The sequence below is a fragment of the Pseudochaenichthys georgianus genome, chromosome 23, assembly GCF_902827115.2.
Source record: "Pseudochaenichthys georgianus chromosome 23, fPseGeo1.2, whole genome shotgun sequence".
In the NCBI taxonomy this organism is placed as follows: domain Eukaryota; kingdom Metazoa; phylum Chordata; class Actinopteri; order Perciformes; family Channichthyidae; genus Pseudochaenichthys; species Pseudochaenichthys georgianus.
In genome coordinates, this window is record NC_047525.1 from 15,025,743 (window position 1) to 15,050,159 (window position 24,417).

The 24,417-nt window shown below is 43.0% G+C and overlaps 1 protein-coding gene across 8 annotated transcripts in view; it reads left to right on the forward strand.

Moving 5' to 3' along the window:
* The window catches only part of celf2 (cugbp, Elav-like family member 2), a 238,387-nt gene that overhangs the window by 15,651 nt on the left and 198,319 nt on the right, over window positions 1–24,417 (forward strand). The gene's annotated exons all lie outside the window — the stretch shown is intronic.

The window sequence follows — 24,417 nt, forward strand, 5'->3', positions numbered from 1 at the left end:
TTATTTCTTAGTGAGCGCTACTACCTCAGTTTAAAATGCATGTTGTGGTTTTGTGTCCTGCGTTGTGAGCCTCTATGTTTTTTATTTTTAATGATTTATGAATTTATCTTTTTTTTTAATATATATTGCTTTCTGATTTTGGGTGAATCTGAAACATCTGTCGAGGCAATAGAGATGAAGGATAGCCTCTTAATAATAATAGCTTAGATTTGTATAGCTCCAGATATACATAGGAGTGTTGGGGTCAGAGGCTGAAGCTCTATGACATCAACATATAGGGTGCTGGCAAGGGGGAAGAGATTAACCACAGTAGGAATACAAAATTGGACTTGCAAAACTCAATGTATGCCATGAAGTAGATCAAAGACACACACACACACACATACACACACACACTGAAAAGGGAACAGCGCTGCAGGGTGGAGACCGGATATCGGGAATTCTGTATGATGTAACAACCAGAGGAGATTTGCTCCAGACTTTGAGTCGTTTTGTCTGAGTGAAAGAAAGGAAACCCCCTTTTACATTATTGAGAGAGTTCTACAGGTTCACTGCATTCCTCGTTTCTGAGACCAAACTCATGACGTCATGTTTGTTATGATGTCAGACTCTTTGTTGCCATGCCGATTCTCTAATAACGCCCTTAAAGAGCAGATCATTTTGCTTTAAGGCTTACTTTGTAACCATTTGCTTTTAATGGTCAATTCCTACTGGACGCTTGTCAAACTAAAACGTGCTAAATATTCAAATGTTGTATTGTTAACTGCACATTAGCTGCAGCGTAGTTTTGGGCAATGCAAATCGATTGATGTTAGTTCTGCGCTGTGATTGGTTAGCTTGTTGACATGTGACTTTGATATTGATAGTAGTTAAGTGTCTTTTTTTGAATTCTCTGAGATAACTTGTTGGACTTTAAATTGACTTTTCTTTAATCAAAACGTTACCATGTTTATTTAGTTGTCACCGGGGGTGGACAAAATAATTGGAACATGTTATACTGTAGTACACTTGTTTTTTATGTTACAAGATGTTATTTTAATTTTGTCCAACCACTTTTTTGCTTATTTGAAAACTTTAAAGCACCCAGGTATTGAGACGCGACCTATGCTTGACCTGAATGGATTTGGCTTTTGAAGGCCAAAACATTGGATTAAGATTGAAATGTCAAGCGGGGAGGGGAGGGGGGGGGGAGCAGGGGGGGGGGGGGGGGGGGAGCGGGGGGGGGGAGCGGAAGCAGACAGACAGTGTTGCTGCAGCTCCAGAAACTCTGTGTGTTTTATGGAAGTGGACCGTTGCTTAATGTTCTGCTCACAGTCAGATGACTAATTGTCATTAGATCACATACTGCTTTTGTATCCCCAAATAGAGTGTGAGTGCGGAAAATGTGACTGGTGGTGAGGAATAGAAACACACACACACACACACACACACACACACACACACACACACACACACACACACACACACACACAACACACACACACACACACACACACACACACACACACACACACACACACACACACACACACACACACACACACACACACACACACACACACACACACACACACACACACACCCACACACACACACACACACACACACACACACACACACACACACACACACACACACACACTCAGCAGGAGCTCCAAATCCTGCCCTTTCACGTCTGAGTTTATGTCCAGCTTTCTTTCTTGAAACCTTGCTTATTTCTGTCTTCAATTATTTCTTTTATTTCTCTTTCCTCTTCTCTCAGGACTGTGTTGCCAGTGTTTTTAAACAAAGCATCTTTGGATCTTTTGTCTGCCTCTCTTTGACATAATCCCGCTGTCTGTTGCCGTGGTTACACTGTCTTAATGTGCCATTGATGTGACTGTATGTATTAAAAGCATTGCTGACTGCCGGCAAAAACGTTGTGTTTCTCCGTCTGTCCTTTTTTCCCTCTCAACTCTTTCTGTGTCAAACAGAGAATCTGAGTGAACCTTTTCTATTGATAGGATGTAACCGGTTGCAGGTGACTTTATCAAATACAGGCAATACAATAAAGTTCAACGTTTTCATGGACAAACGTTGCGCCAATGTTGAATCCTCCCAAAACAAATTGAAGCCATCTTGTCGCAGTACATCTCTTCATTATAACCAGTAGGAATTATACAAATGTACTTATGTGAACATGTAAATGGAAACAATCACAGCTTTCCGTACACAATCAGTGTTGCATTAATTAAATCAGAGTTGAATATGTAACCAAAACAGATTAGCCGTTGTAATCATAGTGTGTGTTCAGTGTCAGTGTGTTATTATTCCAGTCTGTGTCGAATATCTTCTGGCTGTGCACACTGAATGTGCAGGCAATGATCTCCACGGCAACATTATGACAGCATTTCATCTCATCCCCTCGACACCGCGCGCTTTGGAAGATGACGGTAATTTGGACAGGATGTTTGGAGGCCTTGGGTTCTCTCCGCTCTCCCCGGTGCTCTGCAACATTAAAGCGAGACTGGAGCGTGAACGTATGGCCGTCTATTAAATGGCAATCACACACACAAGAGCTCTTTTATAGACGAACACATTTCTGCCTAATAGCTCTCCCAGCAGAGTCGTCCAAATATGACTTTGCAAATGACAGCCCTCTAAACGCCAGCGCTTATTAAAATCTTTAGCAGAAATCTTTCAATTTGTCCGTTTTTACGTGGTCAGAATGGAATCTGGATTTGCAACCTGCAATTCTCCGTTTAGTTATGTGATCATGCTTTAAAGATTTCATGAGCTGTATTGAGCATCAGGGGTATCGAGATCTGTCTAATAGTGTCATGCACAGTTAACTCGCCGTACATCACCGCGCTCGATGTTTGCCGCTCCGCAATCAGAGGAACCTCCTCTGGAGCGTGTCCAGAGAACCCCGAGCCCCCTAATGGCGGCTTGAGGGCGGAGTTAACGTCATCATTGGCCCCATGTGAGCCCCTGGGAGTCCCGCACCACCCTACCCCATTAATTTCAAGTGCTACTCATATCCTTGGCCCCCTTACTTTCCATCTCTCAGCCCCCTCCCTGCTTCACTCATCACCTTGGTGCGCCCAGCCCAATCTCGCCCGCTCCTCTGGCTCATTTTGAGCTGTAATTGGACAGGAGTCCTGGGGGACGGTCGTCAGCACGGCCCAGTGCCTCGCGTCCCGTCTACAGAGTGGAAACACGCCCGGCCGTGGTCGATAAGCAGTGCTCACGCTCGGTCCAACATTCCCTACTCTCCTAACTTTCAATGGGCACAATGACTGGGCTGCACTTTAGCGCAAGTGTTCTTAGAGCCAACAGAGGCGTGACCATATGACCTCAGAACTTGTTTCAGAGAGCTTTAAATGAAAACACATTGCAACAACATCTCTGTCGTGTCCTTTATGTCCACATTTGAGTCCTTGAAGTGATTTTCTTAACATGAGTGACTGCTAAAAGAATATTCCAGCCTGTTTATAATCGTTTTTAGGAATTGTTCAGAACATTCTTTCCTCTTTTCCTCTTAAACGTCGCCTATTATGCAAAATCCACTTTTTCATAAATATGTGTCCCCTCGGCGTTACGATATTCTGAAAGTTTCAGCAAAAACGAATCCTTCACTTTTTTTTATCCTGATCCATTTATTTAAAAACCTGTCTGAAAATGAACTGATCGGATTCACTTCATGATGTCATAACGATGTTTTGGCTTGTGTAACCATTAGCCAATAACCAACCAAGGTAACCCCCCCTACACACCTTATCAGTGGCGTGGCCAGCAGCAGCTCATTAGCATTTAAAGCTACAGATACGGAATCAGCACTTTTGGAACAGGGCTGAAACAGAGGGGATTATGGGATGCGGGACGCAATGCACGATATGTTTGGTATTTCGAGCCAAACACTTCAGAGTCATGTTTTGTATGTATCTGAGAGCTATAATATATTGATGAAAAACATTATAATAGGGGACCTTTAAACTTCACAGAGATCTGCAGCAGCATGATTGTGTGAGTGATGTCCGAGTTCTAATGCCAGACAACATCTTATTGCATTCATCCAGTGAATACGATCCTGCTCATTCAACCAGATACGTCCATCTCCTTCCTCACACTGGCCCACACACACTTGTTTATCTGACGGCTGTGTATTTGGATCTCTCCCCGTGCCAGCTTTTCCTCGAGCAGCATTTGGGCCGGTAATCTGTCACATGAGCCCGTCTCATCGGAGGCAGGGGAACATTTGAGCTTGCGAACACAGAGGCAGGATAACACCCTAAAAGCTTCCCCCTCTTATTGCCCACGCCTCAATCCAGACTATCTGAAATCTCTGTCCTTATCGCCTCTCCTTTATTGCCGAAGCTTGACGGCCACTTGACAGCTGAGAAAAATTCCACAAATTGGGCCTGACCTGAGTGATGTTGGCTATCAGTGTATACCTGCAGCTCCCCCCAGAGGCTGCCCGCTCAGGTGGGAAAGAAAATGTTTCACATTTCACATTTACGATAAAGTTATTTTCATCTTTTTCTCACCATCTGTGCGAGCTCTAACACAAACATCCCGTTTTATATAATCAACCGCTGACCTGCCCTCCACCGGTCTCTGCTACAATTACCACTGAACACCTGATGAGTGTGTGTGTTTGCCTGTTACCGAGTAGAAAAGCGACGAAAGGCATGCGTTGGAAGTGTGTGTTGGAGATGCATTGGCATTCACACGCCAGCGGATGAAATCGGTGCCGCCGTTAATAATTGAAAGAGTACTTAACGACAGGAGCGCTGCCCCTCTCAAGACAGCTTTTAATAACCAGGAAGGTTTCATATTTCTAGTTATCTTCTTTTTCATCTGTGCCCCCTCCTCACTGCTGCCGTATCCCCCACCTCCTGGCCGCTCCTCTCTTATTCTTTTGAAGCTTTCTCAGCTCTATTCAGAAGCAAAGGAACGCCGCTCAAGGAAGCATCTGTGCACCTTTTTCAAATCGTAGAAAAAGGTGTGTGTTTACATTATTAAAGTGGGGCATATTGTGCTGGAATGGATAGCGTACCATGCCTACTGACAGGGAAGTCTATTTATTACGTCTTCCACATTATCCCTCTGTCCCTGCTGTCTAGTTGAGAGATATGTATTTGTTTATGGAGGCGCTTCGTCTCCACTCTTAATGCGCTTGCTGCTCACCCTCATTAATTCGCTTGATGGTCTTTGATTTGCCGGGCATCGCTAAGTCGCATTAAGAAATGTATTTCCCAGCTCTTACTTAACGATGTTTCCAGAACCAATGCAATTAAATGCACATTTAAGTGCTTGAAGGTTTCCCATTCATGAGCAGAGACAAGCACTTGATTAGCACCCTGCAGAACATTAAGTAGCCCGGGGAAAGGTGATGCTGAGAGGTTGCTTTTTTTGGAATGTCACCTTCTTTAATGCACTCTATTTTTCATAGCATAGCACTTGGCCTGATAAGAGGAAGCTAATAAAGGCATCTGTCATCATATTGTATTCAGGTAATACTGTCATGACTAATTTCTGTGCAGTAGGTGCTGCGAAAATATCTATTCCGTCTAGTGTTGGGTTGAAAATGATCACTACTTTCTTTACACATGCTCATCAGACAAATATATTTTCCATTTCCCCCTGGTGAGAACAATAGCTTGTAATTTTCCCAGATTTTGACATGCTGCCTTTGAAACAACCCATACAAGTAAATACATTGTCATTAACTGTTAGTGTCACGTAATTTAATAAGCAGGTCAGTTGCATGGGAACGTGACTTTTCAGGAGACAGAGATGGCCAGTAGGAAATTGGGATTCTGTCATTTGGGTGAACTGACCCTTTAAGTTTGGTTGGAAGCTGCAGTTTTTTTTTTAAATATCCCTTGAGACATCTGTTGAAGCTCGACACTGACACTTCACACCCCGGGCAGAACATCGTCTCCTGTCCTCCTGTCTGCCATGAATCTGACATTAATGAGCAATCCAGAGACTCCTGAGGGAATTGAAACATACGTGCATAAACATTAGCTTCAGTCAGACTATTTTAACCAACCTCAACCAAGGATGTATACAAGAGCTGGATCCAGCTAGGAGCTGGGCCCACTTTCATTCCTATGATAGTTGCTTAATGCCGCATAAGGGTAAAATTGCCTGATTCTGTAGTACAAAACAGCCCTATCTGGGCCTATAGAGCATTACCCTAGGTCCTGCATTCAATCTGGTCCTGGCTAATTCAAGTGAATGGGTGACTAACTCTAGATTTGTTTTTTAGCGCATTTGAAATTGTATAGGTTAGGAAGAAGTTGATTTACGTAACACATAAATATGATGATGATATCTCCTTCCCAATGTAATTCAATTAGAAAAAGGGTTTTTCAGCCCGATGAAACGTCTTCACTTATGCACTTTATGAGGGCTTGACCTCAAGGACGATAACTCAACCTCACCATAGGAGGCTGATCCTCAACAGCTGGCTGTCTTGAATCATGTGCTGCCATTCAGCATTGTTGCCCATGAGACAAGACATCCAACACCATTGGCTATTCTATAAATCTTCTCCCCTGTTTAAACACAAACAGTCTAAATGAACATATGTGTATGTTGTTAACATGCTTTATCCATTCGTGTCTCATAAAAGCCATTTATTTCCTGCAATTTGTGCTCACTCATCTCATTTGCATGTATCCATACCTCTTGAGCTCTGCAGCTGAATGAGCCTAATTGAATAGTTGATCACATATGAATGTAATTAGTGTAGTTCAGTCATGGTCATTGTGCGCTGAATTCATTTCTTCTGTCTTGTTATTGTGTTCTCTCAGGCCGGAGGCTGTCAGTGGCCCCAGATGGTTTACTATAGCTAGCGCCGCTGATCTAACAAGGGAGCCTCCCCTTTTGTCTCCGGATCAGATGTCCATATTGCACTCTGATCACAGCTACGAGAGGCAGAGGGGAGAGGGAGCAGAGTGGAAACAAGGGATCGCGAGGTGGGGGGAAGTTAGGGAGGAAAGGAAGAAAGAAAAAGGCAGAGAAAGATAGCACCATTACCGTCGAGTGTGATCATCACCATATCCGAGTTTTCCATGAAAAGGCAACAAGTGGAGCCTAATGGGAAATATGCAGATGTATGCAAATGTGTGTTGGATGGGTCGCCCAGAGGCCCAGTGGGAGATTAAAGCTCCTCGGGATGGAGGAGGCTGTGGAGGAGACTATGAGCTCAATGCCGCCGTATTAAACAGAGAAAAGCAACCAATTGCAGGCCCAGTTGTCAAGCTGATCACCATTCATCTCACAAATAGATCCATGCTGATGGCAGCAGACTCTAAAGTGATCTGTCAGACCATATTGGTAGCCAGTAAAGTGATCCGTGACAGACATCTTTAATTTCTCAGTATCTTTGTGAAGATGGAAGCCCAGTTCTTTCATTGTTTTACTACGATGTGGTTACAGTTCTCCGGGGGCCTTCCATGTGGATTTGATGGATGAGGTCTCAGTGCTGCTATTTCACACCCTTTCACAGGTTGATCGGCCGAAAGTGACTCCAGTGGAAGGAGAGTAAGACGTAGAGGAGAGGCAGTGGCAGTTAAGACTCTCGCTTGTAGCTCTCCACCATTCACGCTCCACTTCCACATTTGATCCACGGCAGTCCCTCCACCTGAGTGTGCAGCTGCTGGGATGGAAGTGTGGCTGAGAGAGATACTGTCTGAGAATCAGAGTAACTGGGATGAGGCATTGGGTGCATTCGAGGATACAGAAGTAACCCTGAAGGCCCTAGTACTACTGATTCACATTGTGTTTTTATACACAGTGCTATGAAGTAACAGGGTGGAGAACTTGTGAGGTGTGTACTGTATAGGCAAGATACACAAGCGAATCATCAGTATAAAGGATTAGCAACTGCTTCAGAAAAAATCAGGTCCTTCATAAAAAGTCAAACCTACAAGCCACCAAATATACAAATATTCTTCAAGTATTTTTTTTATAGATAATATGAAAATAAATTGGTTTTGTTCTCCTTTTTTCTAGAAATACATCCTATTCTGAAGAGCACTGTGTCCAAAAATATAAAGCGTTAACCCATTTAAAGCACTGTCACAATGTAGCTCTGATCTCAGCAGTGCTACATTCTGAAATATAGTGAAAGCTAATCCATTCATTTACATGTGAACACTGAAGTCTTGTTAGCAAAATTAGAACCATCTCTATGTTGGTCACATCTATAATTTCCCCAGAAAATGGTTGTATGGTAAACCTATTTAATAACTTGTTGATTTGAGAAATTACCACACACAGATTTCTGGAGTAAATGTGAGACACATCTATTCACCACCCAATCTCCATAACATAATGTTGTGTTGCTCCATATAGGTTGCAAAACATTGGTGTCCCATGGATCCGTCCCATGTACCAATAATTCCAAAGGATAAAATAAAACTCCAGATCCTGCCATCTGCGAGATTTATAGTGTCTGGCTGGCTGCCATTTCTTTTTTTTTCATTATTTAAGTACTGTTTGTGCCAACTCTATACATGGCCTGTGTCTTAAAGCAGGCTTGCATTGGCAGGTGTTAAGTCTCAAATGTTCACATCCATCCGATGGTATTTGGCAGCATCATAAATCTTAAATGTACTGTTAAACATACCATCCCTGCTATAAGAACCCCTATAAATCAACACTCGGACATGTGGTGCTTTGCCTTCACGGTGCTTGTTAAGAGTTAGTGAAACAAAAATGTTATATAACTCTACAGTGTTTCGTTCCTCAAAGCTTAATCTAGTATATATATTCAAGACAGGGAGAGAGACCATGGAGTGTTTGGGTTATCATGGGTTAATTGCAACCCTCTTAGTCCCGTTCTCTTGAACCCTATTAGAGCAGACCAAGGACAGTGCTCTGTTTAATTCTTCCTCCATGTTGGTTGTTAGTCTGGCAATATTGGCTTAATGCATCTATTTAAAAAAAGCTTTTCAGGCCCGTATACATCAAGCGTTATAGCAGACACAAATAAATGGCCACGTGACTTTAGCAAACAATTTTGTAACACCTCGCCACTGCTTACCTCTCCTCTCTGAATTTCCCTAAAAGCTCTCCAGTTGATGCTCTTTCGTCATTGGAAACTGACAGTGGAAAAGACTTTGGCTCGCACGTCTTTTACTTTCCTTTTTACTTTACTCAGTCTGTCACATTCAGCTCATATCTTTCTTTCTCTTGGCGCACCAGCTGGATGAAGTAAAACAAGATGTTATCAGCATGTGATTCTCACGTATCAACACACACACTCCGTTTCTAACTTACACAACCGCTTCATTCTTCTCCAACAACTCAGGGCCTCATTTTCCCTTCTTTTGGGGAATGTTGTCATGAAGTGGGATTGTTTTGGGATGTCCTTGCTGTATCCATGGAGACAATTCAAACAGCGATGATGAAGCCACAAGCCCAGGTTCAGCCGCAGAGCCAGCATCTGATTAAGGCTATTACTTCATAACTAGGCACTGCTGTTTTCTGGGAGAACTCAGAGCATTACATAACCCCAAAAGAGAAATGTTTACACAAGCTAATGGTGTGGGGCAATGTCAAGCAGATGAGAGGTGCTTTAGTTTGAGTGTGTGTGTGTGTGTGTGTGTGTGTGTGTGTGTGTGTGTGTGTGTGTGTGTGTGTGTGTGTGTGTGTGTGTGTGTGTGTGTGTGTGTGTGTGTGTGTGTGTGTGTGTGTGGCCTAGCTAAACTTATACTTGTGGGGACCTAAATCTGTTTGCACAGTCACGTGTGGGGACTCGCCTCCCTTATGGGGACAAATTGGAGGTCCCCATGAGGGGAATCATTAATGTTAGGGTGAAGACTTGGTTAGGTTTAGGTTTAGGATTAGGGTAAGGGTAAGGGTAAGGGTTAGGGTTAGGGTTAGGGTTAGGGTGGGAGTTGTATGTTGTATGAGAACATAGTGCTATAACAATCACAATAGGGTTTTCCTTTGTTGTGTTATCAGTTAGTATAGCTGCCTTTTCATCCCAAAACGTCAAGTCATGTATTCAATCAATAGAAAAGCGATTTTATTTGAGTGGCTTTCATTGCTTCAGTCAAAATGTCAAGTGAATGAGATAACTCTTTAAAATGTGAAAATATGAGAATGATAGTGGGTGATTTGCATTACTACATTCAAGTATATTCATTGCATGATAATATGGTTCTTGAGAGGAAATGTTGAGGACTTTATGTACTTTATGTAGCATCATTTATTACCTCATATGCTCTATGTAAGGCGGTGAGGGGTTTGACAATAAAGTTATGCAATAAATGTCAAAGAAAGTGGATTTGCTAAAAAACTATGTTGCGAAATATCCAGTGAAGAGCTTTCTGTGAAATGACTACACTGCATCTTGTCTAACTGAAGAATGACAGGACAATAGATCTGGGTGGGATTCCAGTTATTTTCTTGACATATTTCAACTGTTTTTAGGCTTTGGGATATCCTTACTGTACATCCTTTATATTTGCTTCACCAACGCTAATAAATACAATGAGCAATGCAACATTTCTTACTTTCAGAACACAAGTACCAAGAAACACCAGGACATCTTGTTGTGTGCTGGAGGACGCTTTAATGATGCTACTCATTGTGTAAATTATAATTATTAGTCCACTTTATTTATTACACAGCTTTAGTTTCTCATACTAAGATTGTACACGCAAACCATGAACAACTCAACGACCATTTATAATAAACTAAAACATTAGTCTTTTAACTTTCGATACTGAAGTGCATTCTTCTTACAATTCTAGCCTATTTCAATTGTGTTATTGCTGTGTTTAACTTAAGTAATCACCCTAAATACTTCAACGTTTGCTGTCAAGAACAATTGTGTTCATTCAATGTATCTACTTGAGTACAGCACAGAAATTCCACCCACTCTCAAATCTCTAAGTTTGAAAAGTTATCTAATTCACTGGCATTTTGACTGAAGCAATGTCAAACTACGATGCTATTTTCACTCTCTTCTTCTTATCCTGTGGCAACACTTCTTTATCACAGACCAACAACATGCACTCTTCTGTCTGCCTGTCATGAGTGTGGCACTTTCCCTCATCTTAGTTCTGGTTATCTTACTGTACGCAGTCTCCAATATGTGAAACTTAGCAAGCCCACTGGAGACACTCTCATCGGGTCTGGAGTGGGTCTTGTCCACCAAGAGGGGCTAATTATGCAAATCCATGCCTCATCCTATAGCTGGGGTCAACGCTGTGATATAAATGATGAAGGAGTGACAGAGTGAAAGCAGAAGGCACAGAAAAAGAGGGATTGTGTGGAAGGATTAGAGGAAGTAGCACCTTTTTTTTTGCACCACATGAGTATGTACAGCATGTGTGTGCGTTCATTTTCCCTCTCCGCGTGTTTTCAGCGGGGGGAGGAAAGGAGCCCTTTATCTCCCAGCAGTCATCACTTCCCGTTTCTACAGCGACACATCTGGGTTGTATCCGTAGCGACCCCCGAAACCCTGACAGGCCCTAATCTGAAGTCAGCAGGGCAGATTCTGTTCTCCTTCGATGTGCATGATCTTTAACGTCTTTCCTCAAGAGCACCTAATGCCTCCGCAGAGATAACAAAAGAAGCTGAGCAAATTCCATCAAAAAAGGAGACATTTATTTAACGTTCATATGGGGTTTGGATTTAAGAGTAAGGTTAAGAATGTGCATGAAGTATAGTCTTTTCAAAAGGTTTCTCTGGATGGCAGGTTTAATGCTAACACTGGTTACCTTCTGGCACTGTCTCAGACGTGAGAGAACTGCAAGTCACTCTTGAGCTACATGTAGTGATTGACATCATCATTCTTTAAGGATATGCAATGTGGGGAAGAAAATGTGCTTTAGATTTCAAACTAAACACAGTGTTTCAAAGCTAGCATAATACAAAAGTAAACATAAGCTCTGGATACAACCAGAGTGACATAAATAAGGGAACAGAAAGTGGAAGGTGAACTATTGCACACAATTGCATTTTCATAGTTACAGTAGCTTCCCCTATCACTATTAGCAAGACATGCATGTATTTGTTTTGGTTGAGGGCTAGTTGTTGGCGAGCTATCTCAGATTTAGTAGTTACTAAGCTGATACTCTGATATTTAACCTTCATCTGGCATTTTTAAGCCTTTACCAAACCGGGCCATCGATCCATTATTTGCATTTAGCTTGTATGCTTGCATTGACGTTACAGCTGAATATAAGGCAACATGATCTAAGAAAGAGTCTCTGCCCTTAGTTTGGATATTGCTTTTACGATTGATATGGAGCTCTGAAGGCTTGTAATGATACCCTCCGTTGCACAGCAGGGTCAACAGCTGATGCACACATGGTCACAGCTTAGTCTACATTGGGCCAAAGTGTTCACACATGCAGCCATCGCATACAGTTTGAAACGGGATGCCTTTATAACAGAAGATTACAATAAAGTTGTTTATTGAAGTAACAACAATAAGACGACTGCTGTTTGATGCATAACCAAGTCGATTTTTCTTGAGAGGAGTACACGCTCCCAGATAAAAAGTGACATTACAAATTCTACCATAAAGTCATTTGAGTGGCAAATGAAGGCAATCATTTACCACGGCCACAACAATAACTTTGGCTTCTGTGGTTGCCAAAGTGCCAATCTTCCCAAAACCTGATATCACTAACACCTGTGTGTGTAGCAGGAGAGTGTTTCAACATGTGTTCGCAGATGTGGGTGATTGTGTTTATAGTCCCCTCCCTCGGATTACTTGAGGGCGTCCACGTCTCATTTAACAAGCGTGCAATGTGTGTTCTGCAATGATCACGTCATGCAGGGCTGGAGTACGTCAGTATTGGATCTCTGCGTTAGCGTCGTTAGCTTGAAGCTCATGACACCAGAGCTCCTCTGTGAAGCCTTCTAAACCAAGAGAGTTAAGAAACTCTGCCAAAACTAAAGCAGGCCAAATCCTCCTCTGTTCTTTCCCTCCTCCACTTACTCTCTGTCTATCCTCTTCCCCCCTGTCCCCCTTTTTTCCCTCTTCCCCATTCCCCAAGCATGAGCAATTCACAGTTAATTCAATTTTCCCCCGGCTGGGCTCACATGGGACAGCATTGGAATTCCGGTTTGTCATGATAAAATGATTACACGGCATTGTGTTTCTCCGGGCGCCTCCCAGCGCATTTATTAGAATCTGTCAGTGTCGATGTAGATCGGCCAGCCAAAGTGCACGTCTCCACCGCTGCTCCTCGCCACTCCGCTTCCTATTCCCTCCCCGAAACTGGTTATTCCTTATGAAATACGTCGCTCCTGGCAGACGCATAATCTGATTACATCCGCTAGATTAAAAATATATTGCATTTTTCCCCCCACTGTTCTCCTGTCACATTTCTTTTAACTCCTCTTTCTCCATTGCTTCCCTCTTCTTCTTCTTCTTCGGACTATTTTTTTCCCCACTTACTTTATTATCTAGGGTTTGACTGATGACACCAATGGCCATTTTTAAATGAGATACGGTACGGTCATATCATTCACCCCCAGTAAGACAGATGATGAAATGATGATTGATATGTTTTTTTCATTAATATCAAAACCATGGTTCTGGTTTCATTCATAGTTTGGTTTGAAAAACATAGGAAATTAATAAACAATCTATTTTGTAGTATATCATACAATGTGACTACAAATGTTTTCAAAACTATAAAGGTGGTACCAAGTCTGACAGTTAGCTCTAAAGTAATACTAGTTTTCAATACACACAGGTGTGTTATATGAGTCTTAAATAAAAGAAAAATGGAGGTCTAACATATGTCAAGTGCATACTAAAGGCTAATTGGCTTTTACCAATATTTTTCTAAATGCAACTGTGACTTTAATTTCAAGATATTTTGTTCAGTTTGATGATTGAAACCCACAGTTAAGAACATATGAGACCATGGTGCTCCCTGCCAATCCCTTGCTTCAATATCTACACATAAAGTTATAGAAATATGAATGAAACTCTTTCTGACGCTCTTGATGTTGGAAGTCAGAGCTTCAACATTTCATTTTATTTTCCTGCAGCCACTCCTGCCACCCTCATCGCCACACATCAACCCCCCCCTCCCTCCTCCTCCACCAACACCCATCCTCTCCTGTCTGGATAATATTACAGCTTATTATTTTTCATATTGCCATCCCTCCCTCTGCCAGTATCGGCCTGTCAGTCAAGCTGTCATGTGTGATTTAGAGCTGCCACTCCAGCTCCCTCTTTCTGGTGGGGGGGGGGGGCTCGGTGGCTTGTTTACTGAGATGTGACTGGAGGTGTCACGCTGAAAGAGCCCACCTCACCTGCCTCACCCCCTTCCTCCTCATCCTCCAAAACCCTGCTTCGTGCCACCAGGAAACCCCCTGCGGGTGTGATAGTTGGGGGGGTGCTTGTGCCAGGCAGGAAGAGGCTAATGACCGCCGGCGATTTTTGGATGGTGGGTTAGCGTATGTGCTGCCCTAGGTGTGTGTGTGTGTGTGTGTGTGTGTGTGTGTGTGTGTGTGTGTGTGTGTGTGTGTGTGTGTGTGTGTGTGTTGTCATTCTCTCAGCCAACCAATTACTGTCCCGAGGAGCAGACAGCTGTCGCCACCATCTTCTTCTCCTTCACTGCCATCTCTGTCTTGCTCCTCTTCCTCCAGACCTCCTCCCGGTTGGCAGAGGGGAGTCAGAAGGGAGTCAGGGTGGGGGAGCCTCAGCCCCAGGTCCTACTCCCTGGGGGAGTCATTACAGCGCTGTGGGACTCTCACACACTCACACACACACACACACACACACACACACACACACACACACACACACACACACACACACACACACACACACACACACACACACACACACACACACACACACACACACACACACACACACACACACACACACACACACACACACACACACACACACATGTGCACAGTAAACTTGTCTCCTCTGTCTCTTCTTATCTATCACCATGCCACTACACCCTTCAATTAAGCCCGTGGCCCCTTCGCTTTGGGGATTTTATGCATTTTATTCACGGAAACACAAACACACACACACTCGCACTCATCTAATCCTAATGTTCCCTCTATATTTATCATTACCGGCTCCCCAGATGGGACCCGGTCCATTGGGTTTTGTGTATAATAGAGCCTAGCTGATAGAAGCTGAGATACTTTATTCTTGTTTTCTTTGGACAAATTCATCAAATGTTTCCGTGAAAACAGTCATCTTTGTCTGGATATTGGTGCCACAGTGGTGCCATCCCTCTGCAGCGCTTCACTATATTCCCCTTACCACTCTCCTGTCTTTATCAGGGACTGAAATACAAACCACATTGGCCTTATCTCATTTCTCTCGCCACACACTCTCCAATGTTATCCTGATTGTCTTGCTTCTACCTGTAAACACACGCACACACACACACTGCTAGAATGTCCACATTTGCTATCCTTCACCATCTGTGAGTGGATATGCCAGCTATTTCACTTAACCATGCAGGGTGAAAATGTTGGCGGTTGAGGAGGGGGAAAAAATAATTTGGAAGAGGCGCGGAATATTTCACTTCAACCATGAACGGTGTGTATAGATAAGGAGCGCCTCCCTCTGAGTGTGTAACTGTTTATACATACGTGTGTGTCAGTGTTGTCGAGATGTACCTCCGACACACTCGTTAATCATGGAATTCATTAGTCACCGAGTCGCCTAATTGTTTACTTTCCCCTGCGGCGGTACAACACAAGGTTGCCGGCCCTCCCTGTTACAATTTTGGAAGAACATAATGCTAAATTAATTTTCCTGTTAGCTGCGATTCAATTAGTCATCTCTGAGTACAGTCTATTAGCCGGGAAATCGTGCATTTGGAAGTCAGAATGGAGAGTCAGGGTTTGACGATGTTGCTTACCTGGAAAAATGCAAAGAATTAGAGGGAGACAGAAAGGGGGAGTCAAGAAGAGACGGTGAGTGAGCCTGGGAGATGCGTTGGAGAGAAATGGCCGGGTAGCTCTGTAATGTAGACTGAAACCCAGCGAGAGTGGAAAGATAAATTGATAGCTCTTTTATATTATTTAATGCACAGGTTGTATGGCTTATTTACATCGCTTATTTGTAATAGTGCTTTCAAACAAGGAAACAAAAAAGTGATGCCAATTTTGCATTTAACCTTTGCTTCAACTTTTTTCAATGTGAAGCCTATCTTACCTGCATGTTAAAACAGAACCATTGATTATTATTTATAATAAGACAAATGTGTGACCACTGACTTTTCTAACAACTCAGCCTGGCTTTTACATAAACCTTATGAGTTAATGTTTTGGGATCATCTCGTAGATAGGGTTAGATTCGTGTTTAGTGTATTTGCCTTGGTTATTGATGGGTGTTTTTAAGCTTGTAATGTTCCTGTGTAATGCTGACTAGGCCCCTTTTTTCAAGCTGAGTGTCCCATATCACATATTTACATCATGTCGAATTAAAAGACCTGTAACTGCTTTAATTCAGCTGGTCTCAAAAAGGTAATCACCCTTTGGTCCAAGGCCGAACATGAAATCAAACTTCTCATGCGAGAACTGCAGCCCCGTGTTCTGAAACCACCAGATAAACTGTGGGTGATGTTCAGCCCCCGACAGCAATCTTGGTGTCGCCCCCCCACCACCTGCTAGAAATGAGGCCTTCATGTTCTAGTGCTCTAAAAACCAGAATGTGAACTAGTTTCTGAACCTGGTTGACTAATTGGTTTTAAAGCGTCTGACCTGACCCCAGTGTTGAGCCGTAAAGACTATGCATGTCAATGTGGGGTTTACTGTACATGCCTGTGTGTGTGTCACCCTGCATGTTCACGGTCCTAGCCGCATATGGATGAGCTAACACGGGGCAATATGCGCTTCAAGGCACTCATGAGCACGTCCACTTCTTTCACAATACTGAAATAAAGATGCAATAGACCATATCACAAGTGAACTTACTGAAACTATGCATCATAGATCAACACCCTCTCTTTCCCTCACACACACACACACACACACACATGCATTTTTTCTTCTTCTTTCCTCATTTCAATGGATCTCCACGCACACGCTCACGCGCCACATCGCAAATGATGGGATTTAAACATCAACAGTATGAAATATTCATGTGTCAGTGCCAGCCGCTCGAGCAGAACTACCACCAAGGGGGATTTGCCTTCAGATCTGAGGATACTCCTGCATTCATCCCCCCTCTCTCTTCCTCTAACTCTCCCTGTTGTGTTGCAGCATCCGAAGCCATTGCCGCGGTGTTGTGTACCAGTGTGTTCCTGAGTATTGTTCTACTTTTGTATGATATTGCTTTTCCACTCTCAAGTGTTGTTATGTCTGCGTCCTGCGCGGGGTGTGGAGGGTGGAGAGTGACACCCTCCCACTCGTCCTTCTTTACTCAACATGTGGGGAACACAGGAAGGGCGGGCGAGAGAGATAAACTCAGCGGGGAAAAGATTACATTTAGAGGAGGATGGGGACGGGTCGATTTCAGAGCTATATACTTTGTGTTAGGAAGTGTTGCTTGGGATACTACTTCACTATCGCTACTTTGGATAAGAATATTAATAGTAATACTAATAATATACTCCTTTAAAGAAGCCCTATAATGCTGTTTGGGGTCTTCCCTTTCCTGTATAATGGTGTGTGTGCATGTAGGTCTGTACAGGCTAATATATCTTGACTTGTGCAATTAAAACGGGTATTTTGGATTAATGTCACATGCTTAATGGTCTTGCTTGGATTACTGGTGTCTAATATGTAAACACTGACAGTACTGTGGTAGCCAGGCCCTTTGCGTCCAACACATAAGTATCTATGGAGAGAAATAAGAACACTGTGAAGATTGACTGAAAAAAAACACAGACAAAGTTTTGGACAGTAAAAAAGGTAGGAGGAGTTAGGACAAAGTTTGCGAGAGTCATAGATTGCTCATTGAAAGTGAGTGTGATGGAGTATTCAGAGATACAAAGAGTGCCAATGGGGGGGGGGACTGGAGAGATACGGCCACAGTGGTCATCGTTCCTCCCGAGATTCATCCCTTTTTCCATTTAAAAGATGTGATTACACCGCAACAGCGCGCACACATTTTCACTCACGCGCTGCCAGCAGTGTTGATCGAATTTGGGAGGTTAGAAGGGAGGGATAAGGAGATAGAGGGAGCAAAGAGGGGAGCGGAGGGGTGAAAGGCAGCCATGTAAGAGAAGAGAGGAAGGAGAGGAGGAGAGAGCGCTCCCTATTTCTCTCTCTCTCTCTCTCGTTTGTCATTCTGTCGGCGCAGTATGCAGATGAGGAGCTAATATGATATCTCTGCTGAGCTGATGGATGTTTAAAATGATATGGCAACCCTGAGCAGCCTCGCCGCATGTCGCCTGCCAGGGATGGTGTGTGTGTGTGTGTGTGTTTGGAAATGTTTGTGTAAATATCATATCCAAATCATGCAGCAATGACATGTACTGTCAAACTTTCAACGACTTAGTTAGTAACTTGTGGTTCTGGTCTCATTGGACTAATTCTCCATGAAATCTCAGGCATTATTCTAAAGAAATGATGCCCACAAAAATGTTGTTAAATAGGCAGTTATTGCTCAAAGGATGAATGGGCATCGACCAATTGGAAGGTCAGTGGCTCAATCCCCAGCCCCATTTTCTACAGTACATAAGTGTATGTACAGTAACTACTGATTTTGTTTCATCTGTGTAGCTGATCTGCTACAAAATGTAATGGATTCTTCCTTTGCTAATGCTACCCCCTCAACCAAGTTCAATCAAATCACGCCGTTACTAAAACAAAGAACGTGTAGACTGATTTCCTGGGGCTACCCAAGTAAAAGTCCCAATAATAGTACACATTATCCCTTATACAACGATCAATGGACTTTTCAAACACCATACTCTTCAGCTTCATTCATAACCAATATTGATGCTGGGAAATGTTTAACACAAGACAGGGAAATGCACATCTGTTGAAAACGGATTAGATCAATATTCAATCAAACTACATAACCTCCATCATATTAAACATGAATAATAGTTGCTGGGCAATATATGATTTTTAGAAATGTTTTATTTATTTAAAAAAACAACTCTTTAAATGTTCAAAAGCAAGTGCCAAAGTGTTTGTATCTGTCTGTGTTCACATTGTCATGGTCGGTAATGCGAAGTGTGGGTGACAGTGAAGGGGGGGGGGGGGGCACGACCGATCGTATTCTCCACAGACTTCATTAGTTAAAACAAAGCCTGTTGTCCATTTGGGCTCTTTCACAGCCTAATTGATATTGATTTACTGATTTGCTCAAGGGTGATTTAAAAGCATGTTTGGTGTAATCGTCAATGCTGCTTTCCCTCTTCTCTCGCTGTCTCTCTCTGAAGGCATTAGCACTCAATCCTTCTGGTAACAACAACAACAACAAAAAGCTCACCGTAAAGACGTTTTTGCTTTCTGGTGAAGTGTGTTTTCCTCTAGTCGACTTTTCTCTTCAAATCCTACTTAACAACCATGGCTCTCACCATGTCCTCCCACTCTGCCATTGAATCACTATGTTATGACATAATGATAAAAAACTGAAAGAGATCATTCCCTTTTACCTAATTCCTCTCCAAGATAAGGGCTTGTCAGCGTAATGAATTAGCGAGGGTTATCTGTTTTGTTTGTGGACTCCGATAGCATTGATAGATCGTCACCATCCCCATAACCGCATGATGATAGTTATCATAAATGGTAAGCGCTTGGCTAAGTGAAGCATTGAGATCAATGGCAGTGTTGTTAGTGTTGGAATGAAGGAGGCCTTTTATCATGTTGATGGATGGCAGGCCTGTCTTTAATGTGACATGTTATGATCATATCAATTTGTCCTCAGTTCTCATCGACATCACTTTATTGCCTCTCCGTCTCTCACAGTCCATCACCCAATGCTGTAAATTTGACTTGAAATGGCAGCGTGCCACAACGCTTCATAAACCAACCATTTCTCTTCTACAATTTGTCTTCCTCCTCTCTTCCACCTTGTATGTCCGTCTTCCTCTTTTTAATCCACCTTATTTTGATACCTGTCTTTTCTATTTTTAGTCCTCCTCCCCTCACTCTTTGACAAGCATTGTGTAGACAGCCTGAGTGAAAGAGTGAAGGAATCAGACTGGGATTAAAATGTAATATCAGACTATTAAAGAGATTAGTGGCTGAGATTCCGACGTCTGAGCTACCTCGCAATCTGATGAACTGGCATTCATGATATTGATTTATTCCCCTGCTTCTTTTTTATCGGTCCACAGTCACATGTGCGGCTGTAGATCTGATATGGTGGCCTTTTATGAAGCGCCGTGTCACCGGGGATCTGGGCGCTAAGTAACCGCCGAAAAGCATGCCAGGAATGATTGTCGAGGAAAGAAATGTGTATTCATCAAATCTGTAGTTTTGAAAGAGCAGCAAAGAGAGGGCGGACAAGGACATGACTGATTTAGTTTCTCAAGTGGACAAAAGCAATGCCCTGGTATTGAACCGCGGTAATGAAAGCTTCAGATAGAACAACGGCACAACAAAAGAGCATCAATTATTTCCAATTATGACAAACCATCATTTCAGCCCAATTATGTTTCACATCTGTCAGGGCTAACAAGGTAGCGGGACTGATTTCCTCTATTAGTCTTATCTGTAGCACTCAAATGTATTTCCATTCATACATTGTTCACATCCATTTGTTTTCATCCGATTTTTTATACCCCCCCCCCCCTCCACAGATGCATCCACTCACACCTAGTGCATTCGAGTCAAATCTGATTATTGCTGGACTACAGGTTAGACTCGACCACTGACTCTCTCCCCATTTTCAAATCAGGCCTCAAAACATATCTCTTCACACTCGCATATCCACCCTGATCATTATCCATCACACATCCTCTGTTTTTATTTATTTGGTTATTTGATTGCATTGTCTTGTGTATGTCTCTAACGGCCCGTCTACACTACAGCGTCGACAGCGCCGACAGCGTCGACAGCGTCGAAAGCTCCAATCTGCCCATTCACTTTCAATGGGGTGACGTCACGTAGCCGCGCTTTTTCGCCGAACTGAATTGTGGGTAGCAGAGCGGTCCGTCTCAGGCGACAGAAATTGAACAATGTCGCCTGAGACGCCGGAGTAGCCAGCGCCAGCCAATCAAATCCCGCTTCCCAAAATCTGACAGCTGAAGCCGTAGCCAATCAAACCGCGTCTAAGCTGGGAGAGATATCCCGCCGTTCATTTCTATATTTCAAAAAAAGTCGGAGGAGAAACTAACTATCGCCGTAGCAAATCACCGGTTTTGTATGACCAGCCCCTCTTCACCTACCGGGATACAAACCGGAGGAACCAGGCATGGAGGGAGGTGGCAGAGACAGTGGGGGAAACTGGTAGGTTTTCGCCTGTTTGGGGAGTTTATATATATATATATATTGCTCGCATAAAATCCCCGGGGGTTTTTGCTTTGTATGTCGGGGGCGGGAGATTCATGTGATTGGTTGTTGGTCGTGTTGCTTGAATAAAATCCCCAAGCTCCAGACACGCCCAGCTCCAAGCTATTTTTGAAGCTGTAGTGTGGACGCTCCGTTACGGTACGTCCACACAGCAGCTTTTCAAAAATCTTGAAAATCTTGGAGCTGGGCGTGTCTGACAGCTTGGGGATTTTTTGCGAGCAATGCGACCAACAACCAATCACATGAATCTCCCGCCCCCGACATACAAAGCAAAAAACCCCGGGGATTTTATGTGAGCAATATATATATATAAACTCCCCAAACAGGCGAAACCTACCAGTTTCACCCACTGTCTCTGCCACCTCCCTCCATGCCTGGTTCCTCCGGTTTGTATCCCGTTAATAGTTCTGGTCGTAAAGAACCGGGTGATTTGCTACCGTAATTTCTCGTTTGGAATATGAGGAAATGAACTGCGGTCTGGTTCTCCCTGCTTACACGCGGTTTGATTGGCTAGTGCTTCTACTGTCAGATTTGCATAAAGGTGTTTGATTGGCTGGCACTTCCAGCTCAGCTTCAAAAGTTGAACATTGCTCAACTTTGAAATCCTGGACATCCTGGAAATCTTCGCTTCGCTCCCCCACAATGCAGTTCGGCGAAAAACGAGGCAAAGTGACGTCATCCCCATTCAAAGTCAATGGGCAGAGAAGCGTTGGAAGCGGTGGAAGTTTCTTCTGAAGCTGCTGTGTGGACGTACCGTTATGCTGGTGTTATGTATTGTGTATCTTGTTTTGCATGTGTTTGTACGGCGACCTAAAATAAATGAATTATTATTATTATTAAGCATTTTAACATTCATAGTGTGGTTTATAGTGCAAAGAAGTTCATTTGTTTCTGATTGGCTGTGCAATGATTTAAAAACATGTGTCATGAAATTGGAGTGATGACATATACAGTATAGTAAGCCAAAGTTAGCATTTCAAGGGTTCCCAAAAAGCAAAGGGAATTAGGCAGAAAATAAGATCTGTTGCTATAAACTTGTATGATATTTACACTTGTTGTTCAACAGGATAATCTCCTCACATTATATATTTTTTTTTAAATCATTGTTGATGTGTAAATGCAATAGCCAGAAGTTAAAAATCGTCACCACTGCTAAGCTAAAGGTGGCTAATATTTGCATGTGTGTTGTTTAGCTAAAACATGTAGAAGTTTCAGACAATCACCAGTGGGGTATTTTCTGATGTATTTTACGTTGTAGAAGAAAACAATGGAATCTCTTTAGCTTGTATGACCTTGTATGCACAGACCTTATTTTAGACATCTAATGAAAAACAAGTGCAAAAAACCTTGACTTCAAGATGAGGGACATGCACATGAATGCTAAAATGTTAACACGTGTTTGAGTTTTAGGACTCATTCTGCAGCATAATATTTACTTTTCTCACGGATGGCAAAACAGCAGATCAAATCACAATCAAATGTGATGTTGAATACTGTTCATGTAGCCCTACTCCTCATATCTTATTTCCCCCTATTTATCCCGTCCCCTCCGACCTTTGTCCTCCTTCCGTGTTCACTTTGCATGATGTTTTCCTCCGGCCACCTGGTAATGGCCTTGCTCTGGGATCCACACACATGGCCATCGTAAACGTCGCCCCAATCAAAACCTTAATGCATCTCAATGTAACCACTGTTCTAACCCACAGACACACACATACACCTTCCCGCTTATTGTTCTCTACGGGTCGGGGGGGGGCAGCATCAGTAATGCGTGACGCGTGCCTCCATAATGCCTCATCTGCATGTGTGAGGAGGTCTGGGCTAATGGAGCTGATCCGTTGCGCTGTTATTAAATGCGAGAAAGAGTAAGGGGAGGCAAGGGGGGCGGGGGAGATGGGTGCAAGGGTTTATTATTCAAGAGGAGGAGGAGGGGGTGACAAAAAGAGGGGAGGTCTTCTCTCCTCTCCCAGTGATGGATGATTCAGGAGTCCCTCCTCAACTGACTTTAAGTCGTTTGACTATTTGCAGTGGTCACACAGCAACATACACACAATATGTTTGAATGTGTGTGTAAGTGTACTGCCTGCACACCCTTTGAATATCACAAGGTAAATGAGGCCTAACACACTACTACCACCTCCCCCTTGTGTTCACCCTGCTCCACTCAGGTCGTTTCCCTCTCTGCATTTAAATGTCCTCAATATGTCACACGTGCATGAATGAACGCTAGCATCCCGCTAACACACATGCACTCACTTGTGCACACACATAAACTGAACATGAAGTCTATCTGGGCACTTGTTTGAGTCCTTTTTATGGCGCACACATTCAACATTTTTACAGCTTTACATTACATTGTAATGGCCATTTCCCGAGCAATTCCTGCAACAACATGCCGAGCATTTCCATCTGAATTGCTGATTGAATAGACTGTAACATTATGTTTTATTATTGCATTGATTTCTTATATTGGTTTCCACACTGACATCAATATGACTCATGTTTATTTTTCATTATGAAATGCCAATGCTGCATTAGTATGTGTTAACCAATGGGAAAGTGGCTGTAAAAAGTGTGTTGTTCCCTAACGATTGGTGAATAGACTCGAACATAATGGTGGCTGGATTTTAAAGGTCCCCTATTATACTGTTTACATCAATATATTATAGGTCTCATATATATATATATACATATACAAAACATGTCTCTGAAGTGTTTGGCTCCAAATACCAAACAGATCATTGTAGCATCCCATAATCCCCTCTGTTTCAGCCCTGTTTCGAAAGTGCTGATTCTCTGTCTGTTACTTTAGATGAAAATAAGGAGCCCCTCCCCACGCCCCTCTGAGAGATATTTGGTTAAAAATAACACAATGGTGCTCTAGGAGGAGATTCAGGTGATAAGGTGGGGGGGGGGTTACCTTGGTTGGTGATTGGCTAATGGTTACACAAGCCAAAAAATCCTTCTGACATCATAAAGTGGCCAAAATCT